This window comes from Mandrillus leucophaeus, unplaced genomic scaffold (assembly GCF_000951045.1).
Source record: "Mandrillus leucophaeus isolate KB7577 unplaced genomic scaffold, Mleu.le_1.0 Scaffold193, whole genome shotgun sequence".
Taxonomy (NCBI): Eukaryota; Metazoa; Chordata; class Mammalia; order Primates; family Cercopithecidae; genus Mandrillus; species Mandrillus leucophaeus.
In genome coordinates this window covers 1929996-1953517 of record NW_012101954.1, presented here as the reverse complement: position 1 = coordinate 1953517, position 23522 = coordinate 1929996, and the positions used below count along the sequence as shown (strand labels likewise).

General features: G+C 43.3%; 1 protein-coding gene across 2 annotated transcripts in view; it reads right to left on the bottom strand.

Moving 5' to 3' along the window:
- Positions 1-23522, bottom strand: part of SLCO3A1 (solute carrier organic anion transporter family, member 3A1) — a 327687-nt gene that overhangs the window by 285154 nt on the left and 19011 nt on the right. Inside the window, exon 2 of one of the 2 annotated variants that reach the window (XM_011978377.1) lies at positions 7192-7299. The exons of the other annotated variant lie outside the window; for it this stretch is intronic. The gene's annotated coding sequence lies outside the window, so the exon portion shown is untranslated. The remainder of the gene's footprint in view (positions 1-7191; positions 7300-23522) is intronic. 2 annotated transcript variants of the gene reach the window in all.

Sequence of the window (23522 nt, the reverse complement as noted above, 5' to 3'; positions counted from 1 at the left end):
GATAGAAGAAAGCTAGAGTGCATACTTGGTGCAATAACCCTAAGTGTTTAGGCTGGAGGAAGTCAAGAAAATAGCTGCAGTATCTCATATCATACAAAATGAGACAGATTATTAAGAACTACTAGAAGCACTACAAATCAACAATATTGGCTGGGAAACCAGATGGCTAGTCACAGTAATTTTCTCCCAGTAATCAAATGTTAGTTTCATTTACAAAAAGCTTCCATATGAAGTCCTGCCTCAATAAAACATCGTGTGCAAGCCCTAGATGACCACTATGGTTGAGCTAGCCCCTTCCATACAAGAAATACACTCATTTTAAAACAGCCCTAAATCCTATGGCCTGGTATAGCAACAAATATGTATCACATTAAACTACTTGATACTTCCTTTCCTGGTTCATTGTTTCATAAAGAAATGAACCCACAGCTAGAGGAACTACTTTAGAGTCAAACTTCCTTTCTGCTGAAACTGATCATCATATGATTAATATCTCTAGTGATAAAGTGTCATTTCTCCCAGACACCAAGAAAATTCATTGTGTTACTAGCACAGGGTTGTTATACACAGGGAGTCACACTGCCTTCATGCCCACAGCTCATTTTGCTTTAAAGGCTTCTTTTTCATGTAAAATACATCCCCTCAAAGCAGTTCTAAAGATTGGACTTGAAGAGATATACCTACACTGCTACAAGCTGTGAAATAATTGCCCAGGAACTCTGTTCCCAAAGGACAAACAAACAAGCAGGGACTTCTGTGTCCTCGCAAAGCAAATGCCTTGAGTCTCTGCAGACTCACAGCCACAAGTCCAGGATGCAGGTATGGATGAGGAACAACAGAGTCAAGCTTGATTCTTGAGAGTTCTTGCAGGTGAGCTACAACCTGCTTCTATGCACTCCCCGTCCCTCTGGGGGTTCACTGTTCTGTGCCTCTGTGTGGCAGAAGCATATGCAGGGTGAGGGTGAGTAAGCCCTTGCTAGGTCAAGTGGGGCTCCAGCAGGAGTAGTTGCCATCACCAGAGAGTCTTTTAGAAATTCAAAAATCTCAGACCCTGTCCCAGACCCACAAAGTCAAATTCTACATTTTACCAAGATCCCCAGTGGTACATATGAACATTCAAGTCAAAACGCTGCCTCAGGCTACAGGGGTCTTCAGCCCCACTGTCCACTCCACGGCAACACAGTGCTGGGACCCTCCTCCATTGGCTCTGCTCCCTTCACACATCTAATCCACCCATCAGTTGTCTCTACCTTGGCAGATTCCAATCTGTCCACTCCTCTGTCTCCACTGCCACCACCTATGACCTGGTGACCATTGTCCCCTCACCTGAGATACTACCACATCTGCCATGCCTTCCCCCATTGTCCATGCGCACTACATGGCAATTAGATATTTTGAGTACAAAAGTCACATCACGGCAAGTTACTCAGTATTTTCCAATGGCTCCCCTTGGGCCTGGAATAAAATCCTAATTCCGGACCCTCGCCTGCAAGATGCTCTAAAATCCCCCACCCCTGCCCTCCTCTCCAACCTCATTTCCTACCACCATCCCATATGTTTACCATTCAAACCACACCAGTTGCCTTGCTGTTCTGCAAACAGATCAAACCCATCCTCAACTTGAGATGATGTGCTACTGCATCTGCCTGGAACACTCTTATTCCAGATCATGACAAGGCTGATTTCTCCCCAAGCAGGTCTTAGCTCAAACGTCCCCTCCTAAGAAAGACTTCCTTTGATCAGCACCACCTTCGCTTCCAAGCCAGTCACTATGGCAACATCCTCTCTTGGTCCTCCTGGCATTCAAGTACCTTGTCCAGAAGTGTCCTGTTCACTGTGTGCTTTTCAATCATCTGTTCCCTACCTACATACAAGTTCTTTGAAAGCCAAGACTTTATCTTTGCTGATTGCTAGTTCCTAGAAGAGTAACTGATGTATAACAGGAACTTAACAAACATTTGTCGAATAGATGGACAGATGGATAAATAGATGAAAAAGTACTGGCCTAAAAGTTCTAGCCCTGTTCTCAATTCTGGCTGCATGTTAACCACCCACGGATGTTTGAGGAATGCTGATAATAGACTGTATGGTCTGAATGTTTGCGTCCTTTTAAAAATGTTTGTATATTGAAACCTAATCACCAATGTGATAGTATTAGGAGGTGAAGCCTTTGGGAGGTGATTAAGTTGTGAGGGTGGGGCTCTCATGAATGGGATTAGTGCCCTTATAACAGAGGACCCAAAGAGTTGCCTTGCTCTTTGGCCTGGTGAGAACACAATAAGAAGGTGCCATCTACGAAGCAGAAAGCAGGCCCTTACCAGATACCAGATCGGTCAGTACTTTGATCTTGGACTTTCCAACCTTCATAGCTCTGAGAAATAAATGTTCGTTGTTTCTAAGCCACCCAGTTTATGCTATCTTGTTATAGCAGTCCAAACCAACTATGACACAGAACAAGTGAATCCCAATCTCTGAGCCTCTGGAACAGGGCTGTCCAATAGGACAGCCACTGGTCACATGTAGCTATGTAAGTTTAAATTAATTAAAATGAAATAAAATGTAAAATGCAGTTCTTTAATCATACTACCCACACATCAAGTGTTCATCAGCTGCATGTGGCTAGTTAGTGTTTACCTTGCAGAAGGGCAGAGATAAGGCATCTTCCCATAATGCAGAAAGCTCTATTTGAGTTCTATAAATTATTCTAATGCTTATTTGTTATGTGGCTCATTTATGCATTGAAGAATACTTATTCAGCACCTATTACTAGCCAAGTATCATACTAAGTGCTAAAAATAACAGTAACAAAACACTTTCATAGTACCTGCTATGCACCAGGTTATTGTTCTAACAGCTTAACATATATTAACTCATTTTATTGTTATATTAGCTATATTAAAGGAATACTATTATTATCCCCATTTTACATACAAGAAAATTTCAGCACAGAGAGATTTCAGAAACTTACTGGGGAGCAGTCACGCAGCTGGTGAGATACGGAGTCAGTACTGGAATCTAGGCCCTGCGTTAAAGAACATTTATAAAGAGAGCTGAGTAAGACGGAAGATCCTCCACATTTCTTAGCTGTGATAACAGAGTCTCAGGCTGACCAGGGGGCTTGCTTGACACAGTCAGTGTGTGGCACAGCTGAGATAAGAGCTCCACTCCATGCCAGGATGCCTTTATGGAATAAGCTGTTCTTACCTCCTACTCACATCACAAATGCAGGTCAGGAAAATACTATCCAGGCTGGGAAATTCCTCTGGAGCCAGAGGATAAGTCCTACCTCCATTCCAGTTGCCTTGTTCACAGGTAAATCTGCCTATTCTGGGACAATTCCAGGGCACATGGCAAGGAGAGGGTGGCCATGGGCAGGGACTCTTCAGATACCTCTTTCTTCTATGAATCTGCAGCCAGCTCTGTTTGTTGAGTGCTTTTCTCCAAATAGTGATGAAAAACACTGCTCCAGTGCATCCCATGACTGAGGAAAGTAGGATGATAAGAGTGGGGTCAGAGTGGGCCTCGGTGTTAGATCTACCAGGTTCAATTCAAGAACCATCATCTTCTTAAGTAGTAAAGACCATGGAGACCTTTCCTGAGCCTGTTTCCTCATTTGCAAAGTGGTAATATCAGCACTTTGTAGGTTGTTGGGAGAGAACACATCATATTCTACAAGCGTCAAAAGGGCAAAGCTTGGGGGGAGGGGGCAGCCTGTCCTTTCAATGTCATACTGGAACATTGTTTAATAGACCAACCCAGGATTACTTATTTATCTAGGACAGGGGTCCACATACTATGGCCCAAGGCCAAATCCCATTCACCACCTGTTTGTGTTAAGTAGAGTGTCACTGGAACACAGCCATGCCCATTTGTGTAGTCATCACGGCTACAGCAGAGTTAAGTTGTGAGAGAGCAACAGAGACAGTACGGCCTGCAAAGCCTGAAATATTTACTATCCAGCTCTTTACATGGTAAGTTTGTCAAACGCTGATGCAGAAGAATATACCTGGGTTTCATTTTACTATTTACTATATATTAAGGGCACGAACACAGTGAAGCTGCATGTTAACTTACAGATTGCTGTACAGTAGAAAAGATAAACCCCAAAGTCAAAGAAACATTACCCTGTAAGACATTCACTAATTTTGTATCTGTAGAGATTGAATTTCCCATGAAGTTGACCCTGGAATCAACACTAGTGGGCCTCAAGTCTATGAAGGGGTACTCTAGAGGCTAACCTAGAACCCCTACATAAGAGGCAGGAAGCCGGGCGCGGTGGCTCACGCCTGTAATCCCTGCACTTTGGGAGGCCGAGGCAGGCGGATCACGAGGTCAGGAGATCGAGACCAGCCTGGCTAACACGGTGAAACCCCGTCTCTACTAAAATACAAAAAAATTAGCCGGGCGCAGTGGCGGGCGCCTGTAGTCCCAGCTACTCGGGAGGCTGAGGCAGGAGAATGGCGCGAACCAGGGAGGCGAAGCTTGCAGTGAGCCAAGATGGTGCCACTGCACTCCAGCCTGGGCGACAGAGTGAAGACTCCGCCTCAAAAAAAAATAAAAAATTTAAAAAAAAAATTAAAAAAAAAAAGAGGCAGGAAAAGAAGCAGGTCTGGGTAGAGTGAGAATTGGGGACGGGATGCAGTTGCAACAGAAGGCTTAGCTGACCCTATGGGAAGTTCTGAATACAGGATAAGTGACCTTCAAGAGACTCAATCAGTGGTAAGAGAATTGGTCTTTTTATCTGCTCATGGATCAGACATCAGGTGCAGGCTGCCCTGGAAGAAAGCCTGACTTCAGACAAGGTGGCTGTCTTCAGCCAAGGCAGTCCTAAAGGGAGCTGACAGCTGGGTGCTTTCTGCTGGCAATATTCCTGAAGCTATGGTACCTGTGGCTGATCTGAATGGTCCATCACAATTTCCCCCACACTTACCTGATAATGGTTCTCTTCTATCATTTTTTTTTCCAAAATGCCAATAAATACCAAGTTCCTCAAAAGCTTCTTTGAGCTGGCTTCACCAACTCACTGGTTCCCTCATTAATGAGTTAAATAAAATAGTATTTGACTTGGATTCACTCTGTAATTGTATGAAGGGCAAGTTTTTAACTTTTCACAACTATTTTCTGACAGAATGCACACATTACATGGCAATTATTGTGATATTATCATAAAGGAGAAAGCTTTTAATTAAAAATGAATGGGCAGGCCCCACCCAGTAATGCCTTCCTTTCTTCTGAGCCTCGCAGTCCAGCCAGGGCGGTAATGAGGCACCAGTGAGTCAGACCAGCAGAGAGTCCCTTCTCCTCCAAGGTCAACCTGGACTGGTTGGCTGGAAGGTGAGGGAGGCTGCCCAGACCAGAGAACTCTGGGGAAAATAACCAGAGGCTAAATCAACCTGCCTTTAAGAGCTGGTATTTATCAGAGCCTTAAAAGACAGAGGCTTTATTTGGCTTGTGCTAAGGGATGGGGACCAGAAAGCATTTTCTCAGAATTCCAGTTAAGTCTCTTCATCTGAGGAAGTCAAATGATAGATATAACATCTTGAACATCCTTGCTCTGAAATGCACAGTAAGAATCAGAATTGTAGATGCCAGGCATAGGGGATAGAGCTCTGGGTGAGGCCACTGGGAGGGCTCTGGCAATCATGAGTAGGTATCAAGGTCTCTGCAAGAGAGAGGTTCAGGAAAGGTTCAGGATATATGTTTCTTGCAAGCCGAGCACATAGTCACAATTAAGGACCAGGCAACTTACTTAAAAATATAACCACCACCACAGCAAGAAGATGAAAATGGATGAGTATGGTGATGGACACATGAACAATTATATAGCAAATACAGCAAAATGTTAATTGCAGAATCATGACAGCAGGTGTATGGCTATTAACTGTATAATTCAACTTTTATGCTTAAATTTTTCAATAATAAAACACTGGGGAGAAATGACTACTGAGTGCACACAAGGCAAAACAACCTCAGTCCTACTATATTCCACATGTTAAATGTGTACATATTTACACAATATACATGCTGATATGCCTCCATATTTATAGTCATAAATGAGTAAAATACACAAACATATGTAGAATATTGGGCATGTAAACAAATTTTGTTTCTATCAAGAAATTAATGCTGCAAGCTCCCCAGACTGCATAATTCAGTCTAGGATATGCAGACTAGACTAGGAAAGGCTATCTTTCCCTTAAAGTAGGTTAGTCTTAAATGTAACAGAAAATTGCCCAGGGCAAATGGTATTTATGAACTAGATATCATAGAATGACAACAGTTCTGAATAATGCAAAATGAAATCATTCAAACAACCTATGGAAAAAGAGCAAAATTCAACTATCATACTTTCACCTTAATGGCCTGCTTGATTTGCCTGGGCAAACTGCCTAAAGGAACATGTAGAGAACAAGGTCTGTCTCTTTTCTTATATGAGAGCAAGACCAGATCCACCCTACAGTTATGCAGACAATACAAGCAGATTCTAGGTGCAATCATTATGCTATATATGACACTAAGCGAACAGCAATTGCATTTGAAATGAGCCTACCTTACAGAGCTGCCAGATCAGTCAATTCACAGAACAAGTCAGCACAGTGGTTTTTTTTTTGTTTTTTTTTTTTGAGACAGAGTCTCACTCTGTCGCCCAGGCTGGAGTGCAGTGGCCGGATCTCAGCTCACTGCAAGCTCCGCCTCCTGGGTTTACGCCATTCTCCTGCCTCAGCTTCCCGAGTAGCTGGGACTACAGGCACCAGCCACCACGCCCGGCTAGTTTTTTGTATTTTTCAGTAGAGACGGGGTTTCACCGTGTTAGCCAGGATGGTCTCGATCTCCTGACCTCGTGATCCGCCCGTCTCAGCCTCCCAAAGTGCTGGGATTACAGGCTTGAGCCACCGCGCCCGGCCCCAGCACAGTGTTTTATAAGGCACGGAGCCTCAGACTAATGTACACATCTTACAGCCCATTACCAACGGTCAAGATACCCCTGGGATATAAAGAGAGGCAGTGTGAGCTCTGGACCAGAGACCCAGGAAAATTGAAGGGCTAGGGTAAGTGCTGAGCGATAAGTAACAGCCTTGGGGGAGATAGCAGGGACATACAGGTGCTATGAAGCCCATAAAGTGCTGCAAATGCACTCCAGGTCCAGCAGGGCCACCCACAGTCCTTTCCTGGCAACAATTTAGAACTTACGTTCACCTAAGGAGCATGCATCTCCAGTGTTACCACACCAGTCAAGGAATGATAAGAGTTCACTGTGCAGAAAACCACCGACATCCACTTAGCTGGAATATATTTATTCTGTAATAACAAGTACACAAATGTTAGCTATATGTTAGCTAGTAATAATTGTAGGGTTTGTTTTTTTTTTTTTTTTTTTTTTTTAGAGACAGTCTCACTCTGTCACCCAGGCTGGAGTGCAGTGGCACGATCGTAGCTCACAGAAACCTTGTGCCCCTGAGTTCAAGCGATCCACCCACCCCAGCCTCCTGAGCAGCTAGAGCTACAGGTATGTGCCACAGTGCCCAGCTAATTGGTGTTTTTTGTTTGTTTGTTTTTTTGCTTTGTTTTGTTTTGTTTTGTTTTATAGAGATGGGGGTCTCACTATGTTGCCCAAGCTGGTCTCAAACTACTGGCCTCAAATGATCTTTCCATCTCTGTCTTCCAAAGCACTAAGATTACAGGCATGAGCCACTGTACCCAGCCAGCTATTGCTAATATTAATACAAGTAATTTTTATTAAGGATTTATTACATAGCAGGTAGTATGTTGAGCGCTTTTACAGGTTAATCCTTCTAATTTCCTATGAGATAAGTGCTATCACTAACCCATTTTGTAGAAAAAAAATTGAGGTTTCATATGCCTAAGACTATTCTGAACCTGGTATAAGGGACTGGCATCCAAGGAGTTTAATTCCAGAGTCACACTAAACACTTTAGCCAACTGCTTGTTAAAATCAAATAGTTATGCATACGTCATTTGTATAACTGGATGTGCATGACTGAAATTAAGTGAATGAAGAGCAAAGGGCAACAGCAAGTATATCTATAAAGGCCCAAGACACACATGCTCAGGATGTAATAAGACAGCCGGCAGCCCACGTTGATTTGACAGGCCAGTCTCTGAACCCACACCCCATTCAGATGACACTGCCAACCCCATCTCTGAGACAGAGGGAGCTGGAAGTTCCACAAAGAAAGTATTGACTTCCAGCTCCAGCCCTTCACTATGAAACAGTGAGAGGGCGGGGAGTATTCTGAAATCGGTTAATAATGCAACCAACCAAACCACAAACAAGAGCATAATTAAAGTTCTTTTACTTTGGTTTAAAATAATCTCAAATCTGCCAAACACAGATCACTACATAGAACAATGCAGCACATCATGGGGTTTATTTGGCTTTTCCTTCTGTTTGGGACTCTGCCTGAGAAAACTAATTATCTACTCAGCACATACAGTGTATAAGACCTGAACAAGGTGCTTTTCACAAACATTATCTTATTAAATCCTGGTACAAACTGTAGTGTAGGTATTACTAAGTTCAATTTGGAGAAACAGAAGGAGAGGTTCAGAGAGGTTAAGTAACTTGTCCAAGGACACACAGCTAGCCTAGCAGAATGGTATTTTAAACCTAGGTAGTTGCATCCAGCCTGGTTTTATTAAGGCATGTGGCTACCTCGAACATCTTTTATCAAAAAGACACAAAAGACAGGGAGAGAACAGCAGGCCTCAGAACTTCCCAGGATTGAAATCTGTTTATTATTATGAAGTGGCCAATCACCTCTGCAGGGCAGGCCAGCAACCCTGGCACCAGCTGGGTTCTAAAAGGCCAAAGCTGCCAGGCCATGCCAAGATGCCACAATGAAAATGAGCATTGTTTGGGTCAGCTGCTGCAGGGCTCCTGTGCACACAGGCAGTACCATGTCACTGAATGGAGAGGGTGCCTCAAGGGTGCAGGGTTAGCGGCTGCAATGTCTCAGGCAGGCAGGCAAAGAGGGGCCTGTAATTAGTGCCTTAGGGTCATTGTTGCAGGAATTGGGCAGGCAGGGGTCTTGACCGCAAAACTCAGGCAGGAAATAGCTCAAGCCATTCTGCCCTCTGGGGAAAATGGCCGAGGAAGGGAGAAGGGGTAAAAGGGATGATAATATTCTAAAGAGAAAAGGAAACCACTGAAGAATAAAGCAAAATGTCATTAACCTGTGGCCCGCTCTGGATTAACTCTGAATTTTAAGGCACTTCTAAACCTGTCCATGACCCAGCACTGAATTAGACACTTGACAGTGATAATGACACCTGGCATTCACACGTCAGTCCCCTGTAACCTCTTACAAAACACCGTAAAAACCACTAAGGATTTCCCACTGGAAATGTGCTTGGCCAATATACAGATACACGCAGAAACAAAGAGGGGAGAATAAACTCCTGCTCCCTCTTCCACTCAAATGCAACTTCAGCTGTAAGCGGAATTCTTTCACCTCCTGAGCCTGGGGTTCTGAATGATAATACACAAATTGCAAGACTAGAAACAGAATATATAAGGCACTTGTCAGCACCTGCCATCTTGCAGAGCTCATTAAATACCCATGATTACTCATATTCACGACTTTTAAAGAGAATCAACAGAGGGCCATCACATCATACCCCTGAATTCTTGTCTGGAGTTAAGCTCGATTATTCAGATTGATGTAGTCAGTGTGAAGTCTTAAAAGCAAAGCCTCAAAGATAAGGACATTGGATGCATCTGTGCTGTGTGCCAGTAGGTGACTTAGGAGTCAGTAAGCACATCAATATGGTCACACCGTAGAAACAACACTGATGCTGAGGCTGGATTTTCTGTCTCTCTTCGGAAGAGCAAAGCATAAAGAGGAAATTCACCAGGTCCAAGTCAATGCTCACTGGGGCCTTCTAGGCATGCAGCACTGCTGAGGAACTCACACAACTCACGCTGATGTGGAGACAAACAGGAGCCACTCAGCCCAAGGCAGGTGCAGTGGGCCAGGGGCTCATATGAGGCAGATCTTGCCTAAGAGGACTTGAGGGAAATCTCAATTAAAAGAGAAGCATGGGAGACAAGCGCTGATGTCAATTTCTAATTAGTAAGAGTTAGCTGGTAAGAAAAAGATACAGTCCTCTAAGCTTTCAGTGTGGGATTTTTGTGCTCTGCTACTACTTTCCATTGCATAATTAAGGGAGACCAAGGAGAAGCGCAGGACACACTGAAGAAAGGGAACAATCAAAGGCAAAAAAATGCAGAGGTGAGCAAGAGTACTGGGGAAATGTACTAGTCAGATCTGCCAGCCCCAATACTTAAAAGGGACCAACTCTGCCTCCCTGTGGCTCACAGGGTCCTGCCAGGTCTGGTCTTCCACCCACCTCTCTTCTTTCATCTTCCCCTGCTTCCCTCTCGCCCTCTCTGCTAGAGACACACTGGTGTTTCCATTCCCCAACTACATCAAGCATGTTTCAACCCCAGGGCCTTTGTACATTCTAGTCCCTCTGCCTGAAACATTCTTGCTCCAAACAGCTTTACAATTCGATCCCACACTTATTTCAAATCTACTCAAATATCACCTGCCCAGAAAGGCCTTTAGAGAAAGGTCCAACCCATTTGTTAGCAGCCATAAAAATAGGGGAGGGGAGGGCGAAGGGATCTGAACTGTCAGACCGCCTGTATGTGTCTGCTCACAGCAGGGATCTACCTAAAACTGTCTACTGTGAATGAAATCAAGGACAGAGAACGATGCACTTGTTCAAGGGTCATCAGTTTAAGGGTTGATATTGTATAAATGCTACAAACCAACCAAGGGCCAATTCTAAGCATCCCTAAAAGACTGAGGATCTTGGGCCCAGCTGCCCAGCAGCAAAGGGTTCCCTTTTCCTGTAATATATGATTTGTGACATGCTGGAGTTTGGCTGCTTGAACAAAGAGGCATCTGCCCGGCTTCGTCCTGAGACACAGGTGCTACAGCAGCTTTGGGAAGGGCATTCTGGCTTCAGATGTCCTCTGTCTCTTGATACAGGAGCTTAGGGAGCCCCTGACCTCTGAGCTCACTCAAGGAGAAGCCACTGCATCCTGCCTTTAAGGAGTGAGCCCTCAGGAGGTAGCCATGGAGAAGGAAGATAGTGAGAAAAGGCCCAGCCAGGGGTGGGGTTTCGTTACTGGGCCTGGAGAGTGATGCCAAAGGGAGCAAAGAGGGAGACAAAGACCCCTGCTCCTTCTGCACCCTCCTTCCAGGTGATGCAGAGCAGGAGGGCAGGCTCAGCACCACCCCCATCACCTCCTTTCTGTGTCCCTATAAGGGATGGAAAGGCTTTTTACTTCTAAAGGAGCAAAAATTGGAGAATCCACACAACTCCTTTCCCCAGAAAGCTTTCCTGATTCACTGAGGAAGGGAACCAGACCCCATGCTCCTGGAATACATCACACATACAGTGAGCTCGCCAGCAGGGGTCCAGCTGTTTTTAAGATAGACACTGACTAGTTTCCATGATGCTCAGCTGCCTCAGGTCTAAAAGAATCGGCTTTAAAAAAAAAAAGTGAAATGAGATAATATACGAAAATATGCAGCACAGGGCCTGGCATAGAGTAAGCATACAAAAACATGCTTAATCCAAACAAATAATTCCAATGATGTAAAAAAAAAAAAAAAAAGTTACAATTAGAACTGAAATCTAATTATCAAAGCTTTCTAGAAAATGCAGATTGTGAAAAATCACTTAAGCCTCATTTAATACTAGAAAATAGACATTTCATAATAATTTCTGATTATAGTGATTCACATAATCTGTGCTGAATAAATCAGTAAGTTTTATTTTAAAACAATTTAACATTAGAAAAAAAGGCTCTGAAGTCAGAATGCCCCCCCACACCTTTTTTTTTTTTTTTGAGACAGAATCTCACTCTGTTGCCCAGGCTGGAGTGCAGTTACACAATCTCGGCTCACTGTAAATGCCTACCTCCCAGGTTCAAGTGATTCTCCTGCCTCAGCCTCCCATGTAGCTGGGAATACAGGCCTGCCCACCACACCTGGCTAATTTTTGTATTTTTTTTAGTAGAGACGGTGTTTCACCATGTTGGCCAGACTGGTCTCGAACTCCCGACCTCAGGTGATCCACCCACCTCAGCCTCCCAAAGTGCTGGGATTACAGGCATAAGCCACTGCACCCAGCAGAATGCCCATTTTTGATGTCCAGTGTTGCCACTTTCAAGCTATGTGACAGGGAGAAAATTTCTCCAACTCTCAGGACCTCAGAATCCTCATTACAAAACGAAGATAATACTTGTACGTATCTCATAAGGTTTTGTAAGGATCCAAAAGGCTAATCCATAGGAAAACCTTAGAACAGTGTTAGATATGATCACTATTCTTATCATTATTTTGGTCGCTAATGTGACTGTACGTATGATGCTATGGTGATGAAGCTTTCCAATCAGGCCAGACCTTTGTCTGAAACTGGGTCCCTTCAGTTGCCTGCTCTGTGAGATGTTTCTGCAAGTGTCTCAGTGTGAGGATGAAGCGGACAACAGAAGAAATACATGTAACACGGTGCCTGGCACGGGGTGTGGACCCACAGAAGTGACTGTAGTAACTGTGATATACTATCAGGATGCTACACTACCATTGGTAAGTAGGATATTACAAACACAGTTCTGCTTCAAAAAATACTTGGAACCAAAATTTCTATGCACAACCCAGTGAAACACATGAAATGATTATGAGCATATGAACAACGTATAAATGCATTGCCTTAGTAACTATTAAGTGTTATAAATCACAACTTGGAATTTAGAACCCACAGCCACTTTTAGGGTATATAATGGCATAAAATAATTACAAATAACTGAGAGGTGGAAATCCCTATGGAAAACTACTGCATGTAAGAAAATGCAAAGGGTTAAGTGCCCCAGCGAGCCAAAGCAAGGCACATCCCTCAGGGGAGCCCCAGCCTCAGAGCAAGAGAACCAGTCAGGGATTGGACGTTCTGATCCCAAACTGGGACTGCTTCCACCAAGAAGCCTCAGGTCTCTGGCATCCCCTATGGTACCTCAGCTGATAGAGTGAAAAAGCAAACCAGAAAGAGGGGATTCTAGGGTCCCAGTACCAAGTTTCTCTCTTCAGTCTCCAAACAAGCGAATTTCACACAGGAAGACTCCCGGGCACCTGATATAAGTGAAACCCAGACCACTTACTGCCAGCTGTTAAAAAAAAGGGGAAGCAGGAATACTTTGTTATCAACCAGCCTCAAAGCATCTGAGTAACCTGGAGATTAAGAGGAGCTGACAGAGAGGTCTGGAATCTGAATGGCTGGAGCACATGGCTCCTTCCCAAGTCCTACCATTCTCCTCTCTGTTTACAGTGGATGGCGCCTGCCTGGCTTGCACGGTGGCTGCTGTCCCATCTGCCATTTGCTTACTCACTGGACATTAATAGAGCAACCCAACCACCTTCTTAAAGAACAAGGTGATATTACATCTCTTTGGGACACCAGGTGTTGCCTAATTGCAAGGAAAACTTGATGAGGTTATACTTATTGCACATATTCAGTAAAATCAGAGTGGGATTAAGAAGTCACAGCCAGGCGCGGTGGCTCACACCTACAATCCCAGCACTTTGGGAGGCCGAGATGGGCAGATCACCTGAGGTCAGGAGTTCGAGACCAGCCTGGCCAACATGGTGAAACCCTGTCTCTACTAAAAATACAAAAAAAATTAGCTGGTCATGCTGGTGCACACGCCTGTGGTCCCAGCTACTCGGGAGGCTGCGGCAAGATAATCGCTTGAACCCGGGAGGTGGAGTTTGCAGTGAGCCGAGATCATGCCACTGCACTCCGGCCTGGGCGACCAAGTGAAACTCCATCTCAAGGAAAAAAAAGAAGTCATACATAGTGGGGGTGGGGTGGGTGTGGAGGGGGGAAGCCCCCAAATCTATACTGTATTAGCAAATTTCATGTCCCTCTGTTTAATCATTCATTGATTCATTTAGCCAATATTTACCAAAGGCTACCAAGTGTCCAACCTTAAACTGGGAGCTAAGAACACAGAGAAGCAAACGAACGGGTTCAATATATATCATTTAAGGAGTGTGAATGGTTTGTCCACAATTTCACTTAGCAAATGCATATCCTGAGTATGTGCTTGAGAAGGGAGACATAAACTTCCCATCCTCACATTGACATTCAGTCCTCACATGCCCTCTCCTGTGCACAGATCTCACTATTACCATGCTAAGCATGATCCCAGGGTTCAGAGGTAAGCACTGCTTATACTGCCTGATCCTGGAATGCACTGCTTCCCTTAGGCAACTAAGGGAATGTTCTTAGGTAATATTCTACCTCCATATAACATTGGTCTCACTGGCTGCTTTAGAACCAAACTCTCCAGTGAAAAGCATTTGTACTTGAAGCACTGATCTTAAGGGTTTTGCATGATAATAGGGTCAATTGTAAAAGAGACCAGAAGAGAGGGAACCCAGAACTGGCCAGGGAAAGAGCAGGGTTACCTCACTCAAGCATGACATTCCAGTGTTAAAAGATGACAAGGAGTTTGCCAAGCAAAGAAGTCATGCTGCTTGTGCTAAGAAAACCATCTCCTAAAGTCTGGGCCAGAGGAATATGTTTGTGTTTCCCTTCCTGGTAGACTTGGCTTATTTACCACAGGGGACTTGAATTCTCCATTGAGCTCCAACAGAAAGGCCATGTGCTGACTTGCTCGCTGATAACTGTTGGTATTAAAAGCTTCTGATCCAACAGTTTCTCTGAGTGGCTTTTAACTTCATCTCAAGGCTAAAAACCCTTTCTTTCTTTAGGTCAACAGCTTAAGTAGCAGAAGACAAGGGAGGGGGGTGGGTTAGTCTGCTGGTTCCATAAACTGCACGATAAAGAAAAAAACATGTTTTCTTTATCTTGCATTTCAAGGAAAGAGCAATGTCAAATCACTGGGTCTGTTAGCTCAGGCTACTTCATGATCAACCTCAAACCAGAAATACAGACCTGTGGCTCATATTCAGAGAATAGTTTTGGTGTTTAAATTCTGTCATATGACCAGTTAGACAATCCTGGAGCATTTAATTAAAAAAAAAAAAAAGAGGCAGGGTGGAACATTTTTCAAATGAAAATCAATCAGTAAGACCAAGGAAAAGATACCCTCTCCTTCTTGTCCTAGAATAAGGGTTCAGGTACTGATCTTCCCCAAAAGGGTTGGAGGGACCAAGCTGGCCAAGCTGCTTGTGTTACATCCCCTTTGATCACTGGCTCTGCAGAAAAGGTACCTTCTCCCATCAATTCTTGTAAGAGAAAAGCAGATACATGAATGCAGGTCTCAGGGCACACACAACCTCAGCCCAAGCCCCATCCTGAGCCCAATTTGAAAGGAGACATATCGCCTGGCTAGCCAGCTCTCTGCGCTTCATTATGCTCTCTCTACCGTATTCCATCACTCTAAATAATTTGGGCCTTACTGCTTCTGGAAGGATCTATGCTGAAAACCAAGAAGAGAACCATAGACAGAGACTGGGGCACTTTACACTGCTTCCTGATTCTGTGCTATTAGGACCCCAAAAACCCTCTCCCAAATACTTCTGTTTAAATAGATAAGTACAATCCAAATGCCATCAAGAGGTGAATGGTTAACTAACAGGAGTACCTCCACACTAGGGAATATCACTCTGCAATAAAAAGAAATGAATTATTGATATACGCAACAACTTGGATGGATCTCAAGAGATTTGTGCTTAGTGAAAAAACAATCTCAAAAGGTTGCATGCTATATGATGCCATTCATATAACATGCATAAAATGACAACATTAGAGAGATTGAGAACAGAATAGTGGTGCCCTGGGTTAGGGAGCAGGAGAGACTGTGGCAATAAAAGTGCAGCAGGTTCTATATCCTCATTGTTGTGGTGGTCACATTAATCTACATGTGACGAAACTGCAAAGAACTACACACACACACACACACACACACACACAGAAGCACAAATGCAGGTAAAACTGAGGAAATCTGTTGGTGGACCCTATCACTGTCAATTTCCTAATTGTGGTGTTATACTACAGTTTTGCAATATGTTACTATTAGGGGAGACTGGGTAGAGAGTGTACAGGATCACTCTATTATTTCTTACAGTTGCATGTGAATCTACAATCATCTCAAAATAGATAGATAGATAGATAGATAGATAGATAGATAGATAGATAGATAGATAGATAGATAGAAGATAGAGACACATACAAGCAGGTTGAGGAGCATATCTATCTATCTGGAGCACTTTTTCTTTCCAAGGAGAATAAATGAAAGAGGAACACAGCCAGCTTCATTCAGACATTCTCCACAGAGCCCTGAACATCTTATTAAAGAGATCCAGATACCCTCCCTGGGACTCACTGTACCATCTCTGCTGCGACACACAACTGTCCTTACATAAAATCTCTGTCTGGAGCTTCTGAGACCATGGGATCCTCTTCAGGAATCTCATTAAGAGCTTGGTTGCATGCCAGAATTGAACCACTACTGCCTGGAACACAAATTTCATTCAGAAAGCGAAAGACCTGTCCCATGACAGTACCTCTATAGAAGAAAAATAGGCCATTAGCTGATATAAATCACATCTATATACGGGCATCTATATATTTGTATTAACCAGAAGGCCACCTTCAGAAAATGATGCTCTGAGCAGCTTGAACAATTATATGAATACCCTGACCTTCTATTTTCTCTCCTTTGCATGTTTCTTAGTTTTCAGCCATATTTTTGTTTGCAACCTACACAAATGTTGATTTGTTACATGCATAGGCATCATAGTAGCTACAGTTGTATACCCACACCATTCTCTCAAGCATACTCATAATTTCTCCCAAGTGTCATATAAATTTCAACCCATTAAATAAAATGATTTTATACTGTCCTTGTAGATGTTACTAACCCTCACCCCCACCAATGACATCACTGTTTCCATAGTAACTAATGTACTTCAAAGTAGAAAAAGGAGATGGTGGCTTTAAAAAAAAAAAAGGCAGAAAAAATAAGTGGCAGATACCAAGCATGTCACAGTGTAAGTGGTGTGCAGAACGTACCTGCTTTATAGGCACCAACTCAGGGTCAAGTAATAAATATTTTAGTAGAACCCTTATGCTAACGGATATTCTATATAACTGTGGCCTATCTGATTACTCTATTCCTTTGGAAAAGTGGCTGCCTAATTCAATGTGCTTACCTCTCAGAATTTGCATGTGGGTAGAAGTGTGTGTTCAGAAGCATGTGCGCAGATCACAGGCTGATTTTCAAAATAGAGTCACGTACTTCATAGATATGTTGTAATTATGCCTAGATAAGAAGAGCTATTTCAGAAATACTTCAATGCCAGGAAGAATGGCTGCAACTATTCACAAGAGAGAAATGGATAAAACTGGTAAGGAGGAAAAAAAGCCCAAATTCTTATTTCCCAAGTGTAAGAAAAAAAATTATAAAATCTCCACGAAATGCAACATTTCTCTCTCTAAGCATAAGGCCCTTTTGATGAAGCATGGGTACTTTTTCAGTTACTATAAGTATCTCATTGATTAGATGTCTGTGAATGAAAATTTTTCTGGGCATGAAAATCTACGCTTTGAGTTGTGAGAAAGACAGCTAAGAGATGACAGTTCTGGATGGTTTGACACAAAATGAGAATCTGATTTTAAAACAGAGTGTAGTAGGAATGCTGATCTGTCCCTGTCACCATGCCATTCTTAACACTGTCTGCATACTGAGCAGAAGCTTCAAGTGTCCCATCATCTAGTCTCTGAGCTGTAGGGGCCAATATTTAGAAGACCATGAGATGACACCATGCCCTGCAAACAGTCCCTGAGTTAATTTCTTCTGATGGCATTTGGCTACCACCAAGGACAGTGAACACATCTGCAATCCTGGAGCCCATTCAAAAGACCTAAATCGCCCCTGCACGGTGGCTCATGCCTGTAATCCCAGCACTCCGGGAGGCCGAGGCGGGCAGATCACCTGAGGTCAGGGGTTTGAGACCAGCCTGGCCAACAGGGTGAAACCCCATCCCTACCAAAATACAAAAATTAGCTGGGCATGGTGGCACGTACCTGTAATCCCAGCTACTTGGGAGGCTGAGGCAGGAGAAGCACTTGAACCCAGGAGACGGAGGTTACAGTGAGTCAAGCACCACTGCACTCCAGCTTGGGAGACAAGAGCAAAGCTCCGTCTCAAAAAAAAAAAAAAAAAAAAAAAAGGCCTAAATTCACGCCCTGCTTCAGATGCCACATGATGATGGTTTCATTTCTGGGATGCTAGATCTTGCCTCATGTTGTCAGCCTAGTTCTCTCTGTTCCTGTGCAGCCTCGCCTGTAGGAAAGCCCTGAGATTCTAGTCTTTCCACAGGATGCTCTGTGTGTGGTCCCATCACCTGGTGAATGGAGAGCTGGAAGGGTGACGCCATCCATACACCTGACTCCCTAGCTTTTGGCTGCAGGCTTAGATCAGACTACAAGTCTCAGATTTTTTTGTAGGTTCATTGAGCTACTATCTTCCTAAAATGCCTCCTTCTATAGACCACACTCCTTTTTGCAAAAACCTGTAACAACTCGTTTATGCCCACTAGCATGAGCCTAGACTTCAAAACCTTCTCTTACCTGACTGGACCTTCCAGCCAAGGGAGTTACCTCCTTCCCCTTCCCAAAGACCTTCCCTGAAATATCATCCCTTCCTCTTCACAGAGCTCCCCTCTCCTCTGCTATGGAGCCTGTTTCTGCAGATCCACTTCAATTTTCTCCTCTGTGACTTCAATGGACTTTTACAGTCGCCCACCATACCACTCTTTGAAGAATATCAAACCTTGCAGTGATGGTATGAGTAAAAGCACCACACGTAAGTGCCTATATAGCCATTTCTTGTGTTTTGACATGCTGGGTCCCCAGTACCTAGAAGAATGCCTGACAAGTCACAGAAGTTCAATAAATAGGTCTTGAATTAATAAAGTAGCTTCAAAGAACACAAACATCTTAAAATTTTTAAGGTTAAGAGAGATTAGAGGGGGAGGTCTGATACCAAAATTTTAAAATATATACAAGGAGAACTGCCATCATCATTTCAAGAAGCTTCACACCAAGTTGATTAAAAGATTAAACAGCTACTTAAGTGGTTAGGAGACAATATAATATATAAGGGAAAAGATTCTTTCATATCAGAATTCAATTTAATGCCTCAGATCAATAAAAACTACCTTAAAGATCAAGAAATAAATCAAGTCACATAAGCTGCACATAATAGAGAATGACTTCAGGAAAGTGTTCTGTTTCTGTGAAAATGCAGAAGAAACTTATGGAATTGAGGTTTCTCATTGAAAGGATTTGAATCAGATCCATTTGGGTCAAACAGCAGGAGCCCAAACATATTGGCAAAAGTCAAATATCTGTAATAAGCTGTGATGGTTACTGTGTGTGGGCAGGCAATGTGAATACAGAAAAGGCCTGTGATCCCACAGCGCAGTCTCTCTACCATAGGCCACATCCATGCTGGACAGCAGAGAAGAGTACACAGGGGCTCCCTGCTGGCTCACCTGGGAGGTGCTGTGCAAAACAAAAGCAGTGGACTGGCTGGGAGAAAAGACTCACAGTAAAGAGAACAGTTCCAATTGAGAGGCCTCCAGAACCACCAGTTATCCATGCATGCCAGCCTCAGATCTGTAGGAGGGGCCTCCTCAGATAAAGAAGTCAGCCTTCAGCTCTAGGAAGCTTGACTAGATTTAATTTGTTGTGCTTAATTATAGGAGATACCTGTAAGGAATTCCCTCAAGTACTTTATATTAAAACATCTGCTTGAATCCCTGCTCATGGTACTAAGGCTGACCACAGGATTGAGATGGGTGGTAACATCCAGACTGCTCCATGTGAGACAAACATTTGCTCCCTTGACGTTGGCAAATAGTCTGCGTTGGTGCCCTTTTAATAGATAAGGCACTTGCCAAAATCCTGAGTAGGCTGTAACTTGGTTACCAGTGATCACAGTCACTAGTGTTTGTTGAGCATCTGCTATGTGTACCTGACACACATTATCTCATTTAGTCCTTTAGAGGCAGACTAAATGAACTTTCCCAGCTGGGAAGGTTGGGAAATGCCACTCCCGGGAGTGAAAGCTGAAGGCAAGAATTTAGCAGGAGGTAGCTTTTAAAACTTAATTTATAGAACTAGAGATGGGGTTTCACCATGTTGCCCAGGCTGGTCTACAAGTCCTGGGCTCAAGCTATCCCTACCTTGGCCTCCCAAAGTTCTAGGATTATAGGCGCGAGCCACCACACTCAGCTGAGGTGGCATTTTCTCTGGGATTTTACCTAGAGATCTGAGACCATAACTCTAAGAATTCTTTAAGATTCTAGAGCAGGGGGTAGCAAACCTTTTCTGTAAAGGCCAGATACTAGCTATTTTAGGCTTTGCAGGCAATATGGTTTCTGTCACATGGTGATGATAATATGTACATAAATCAGCATGTCTGTGTTCCAAAAAAACTTGACTTACAAAAGTAGAGAGGAGGCCAGGTTTGGCCCATGGGCTATAGTTTGCCAGCCCCGCTCTAGAATCACTGTCACTGCTTTATGTTTGTTACCTGATTTTCAGTCATCCCCAGTGTTTCTCTATTGTGAATTATGGCAAAACCTTCAAAGCAAAACAGGGGCTGAGCAACTGTCTCCAGGGACCCAAGGAAGGACTGACAGAGAACAAGGCTAAGACTTATTACACACAAGTGCTTCCCAGGCAGTAACTCCTTTCAGGCTCAGGAGAGCCCTCTGTGGCAGGTACTTTAATCATCTCCAACTGCCCGGGGAGGAACTAACCCAGGTTTACGTCACATGTGACAGGCAGAGCTGGGATAGGAATCCAGGCAGTCTCTTGCTCCAGAGTCCAGTTTTTACCCCATGGAGAGAGTAAACTGGAAAGGCAGTGCCAACATCATGCCATGGAGCTGGGGGAGGAGACCACGATCCACAGTGGGAGGGGAGAGGTCAGAGCAAAGGGAGGCAGGAGTGACTTCATAACAGAAGTGCAACTAGGATCTCCTACATTGAGCTACAACATGGGACAACACTGCCACCCCTAAAGGACTAAATGAGATGACATGTGTCAGGTACATGCAGCGGATACTCAGTAAACAGTGGAAATCACTGGTAACCAAGTCAGAGCCTACTCAGAATGTCAGCAACTGCCTCATCTATTAAAAGTGCACCAGCACAGACTGTCTGCCAACTTCAAGGCGGCAAACGTCCCTTTCATGTGGAGTGGTGTGGATGTAACTACCCATCTCAACCTTGTGGTCAGCCTTAGCACCATGAGCAGGGGTCAACCAGGTGTTTTAATACAATGTACTTGAAAGAATTCCTCACCAGTTATCTCCTCTAATCAAGCAAAAATTAAATCTAGTCAAGCAAAAGCTAACTTCCATTGTACAGGAAATACAGAGAAAAGAGACAAGTTAAATGAAACCACAAGGAAATAATCAGATACATTCAGAATATGGAATATTATATAAGATGTTCTGTGGAATGACAACTGACCCAACCTCTTCAAAAAGTTAACATAGTGGGGAAAAAGTGGGGAAATTATTCCAGATGAAAGCTGTATACCGATGATCAGAGAGGCATTATTCACAATAACTAACATGTGGAAGGAACGGAAGTGTCCATCGACAGACGACTGGATAAGCGAAACGTGCTCTATACATACTATGGAATGTTCAGCCTTAAAAAGGAAGGAAATTCTGACCCAGCCCCCAACTTGGATGACCTGTGAGGACATTATGCTGAGTGAAACAAGCCTGTTGCAAAAGGACAAACACTGATTATGAGGCCCTAGGGTAGTCAGAATCATAGAGATAGGAAGTGAACAGTGGCGGCCAGGGCTGTGGAAGGGGAGTGGGGAGTGATCATTTAATGGGCATGGAGTTTCCCTATGGGAAGAAGAGGTCCAGAGATAGATGGTGGTGATAGTTGCACAACATTGTGAATATACTTAATGTAGGAGTCCCCACTTATCCAGAGTTTCACTTTCACAGTTTTCAGTTACCCGAGGTCAACTACAGTCAGAAAATAGTGAGCAACAATAAGATATATTGAGAGAGACCACATTCACGTAACTTTTATTACAGTATATTGTTATATTTTGTATTATTATTATTGTTCATCTTACTGTGCCTCATTTATAAATTAAACTTTATCATAGGTACATACATATAGGAAAAACCATATCATATACAGCATTTAGTACTATCTAAAGTTCCAGGAATCCACATCAGGGGTCTTGGAATATATCCCCCAAGAGCAAGGGGGGACTACCACACCACTGAGTTCAGCGTACACTTCAAAATGATTAAGATGGTAAATTTTATGTGTAATTTTCCATGATAAAGAAAAAAACAAAGGAAATGACACAAAGTCAAACAACAAATGAAATGTATGATCTTGAATTGGTTTGTGGCTGTTTATAAACAAATAGTTCCAAAGAAAGCTAGGTATAGAGCTAGAAATGGCAATTGCAATAGAGATATTTTGAGGACATTTTGGAGAAATCCAATATGTAGGAAGTATTAACTGAAATTAGTGACTACTTAATTTTGTTAGGAGTGATAGTAGCGTTGCAGTTTTATAGGGAAATGACCATATTTTATGAAGAGGTATACTGAAGTATTTAGGTGTGAAGTGTCATCATTTCTACATTTACTTTAAAATGGTTCTGAAATAAAGTATGAGTGTGTGTATGTGTATGAATGTAGCTGTATATATGAAGCAAATGTGTCAAATCTTAACAACTATTCAATCCTAGGTGGTGAGTACATGGGTGTCCACTGTACTATAATTTCTACTTTTTTGTTTCGTCATAATAAAATTAAAAACAAAAGTGGGGCAAAATTGCCCCACAGATGTCCCAGGGTTGCTGTCAGTCTGAAATGACATAATCCCTCAATACTGAAACTGGCTGAACACTTGACACATGTAAGATGGCATGGTACCCACCTTTGTTTTTGAGGAGAAAACTGAAACCCATAGTAAATAGACGACTCTCCCATCAGCATCTTTTAGCAAACATCAACATGTTCCTCAGCCCTGTGGAATACTTTTTGAATAAGGTAAATGTAATTTTGCACTAAAATTTTGAAAAATGATCACCTGTTGAACAAGTAAACACTAATTAGAGTGTCTGTTCACACTGACACAGAACACTCTGTAATTTTGTGGGAATTGTTATGGCAGAAATATTACATAATGACCCGTGTGTTTGAGTGGCTGGCTGTTCAAATCAGGAACGCAGGCGAGTGCTGAGCACGCAGGTAGCTGCATGCAGGGAGCAGGGGCCCTGTGACCAGCCCTGGAATGTATAACAGGTCTTTTTCAGAGCACTCCTGTCACTTGCAGATGCCACCGTGCCCTGAAGGGGAGGAAGGGAACAGAGAACAGATTCTCTGGCCCTGGTGAAGTCATTCTCTGGTCCCAGTAAAGTCATGTTCAATGTTCATTACCTTTTACCTCAGTTTTTTT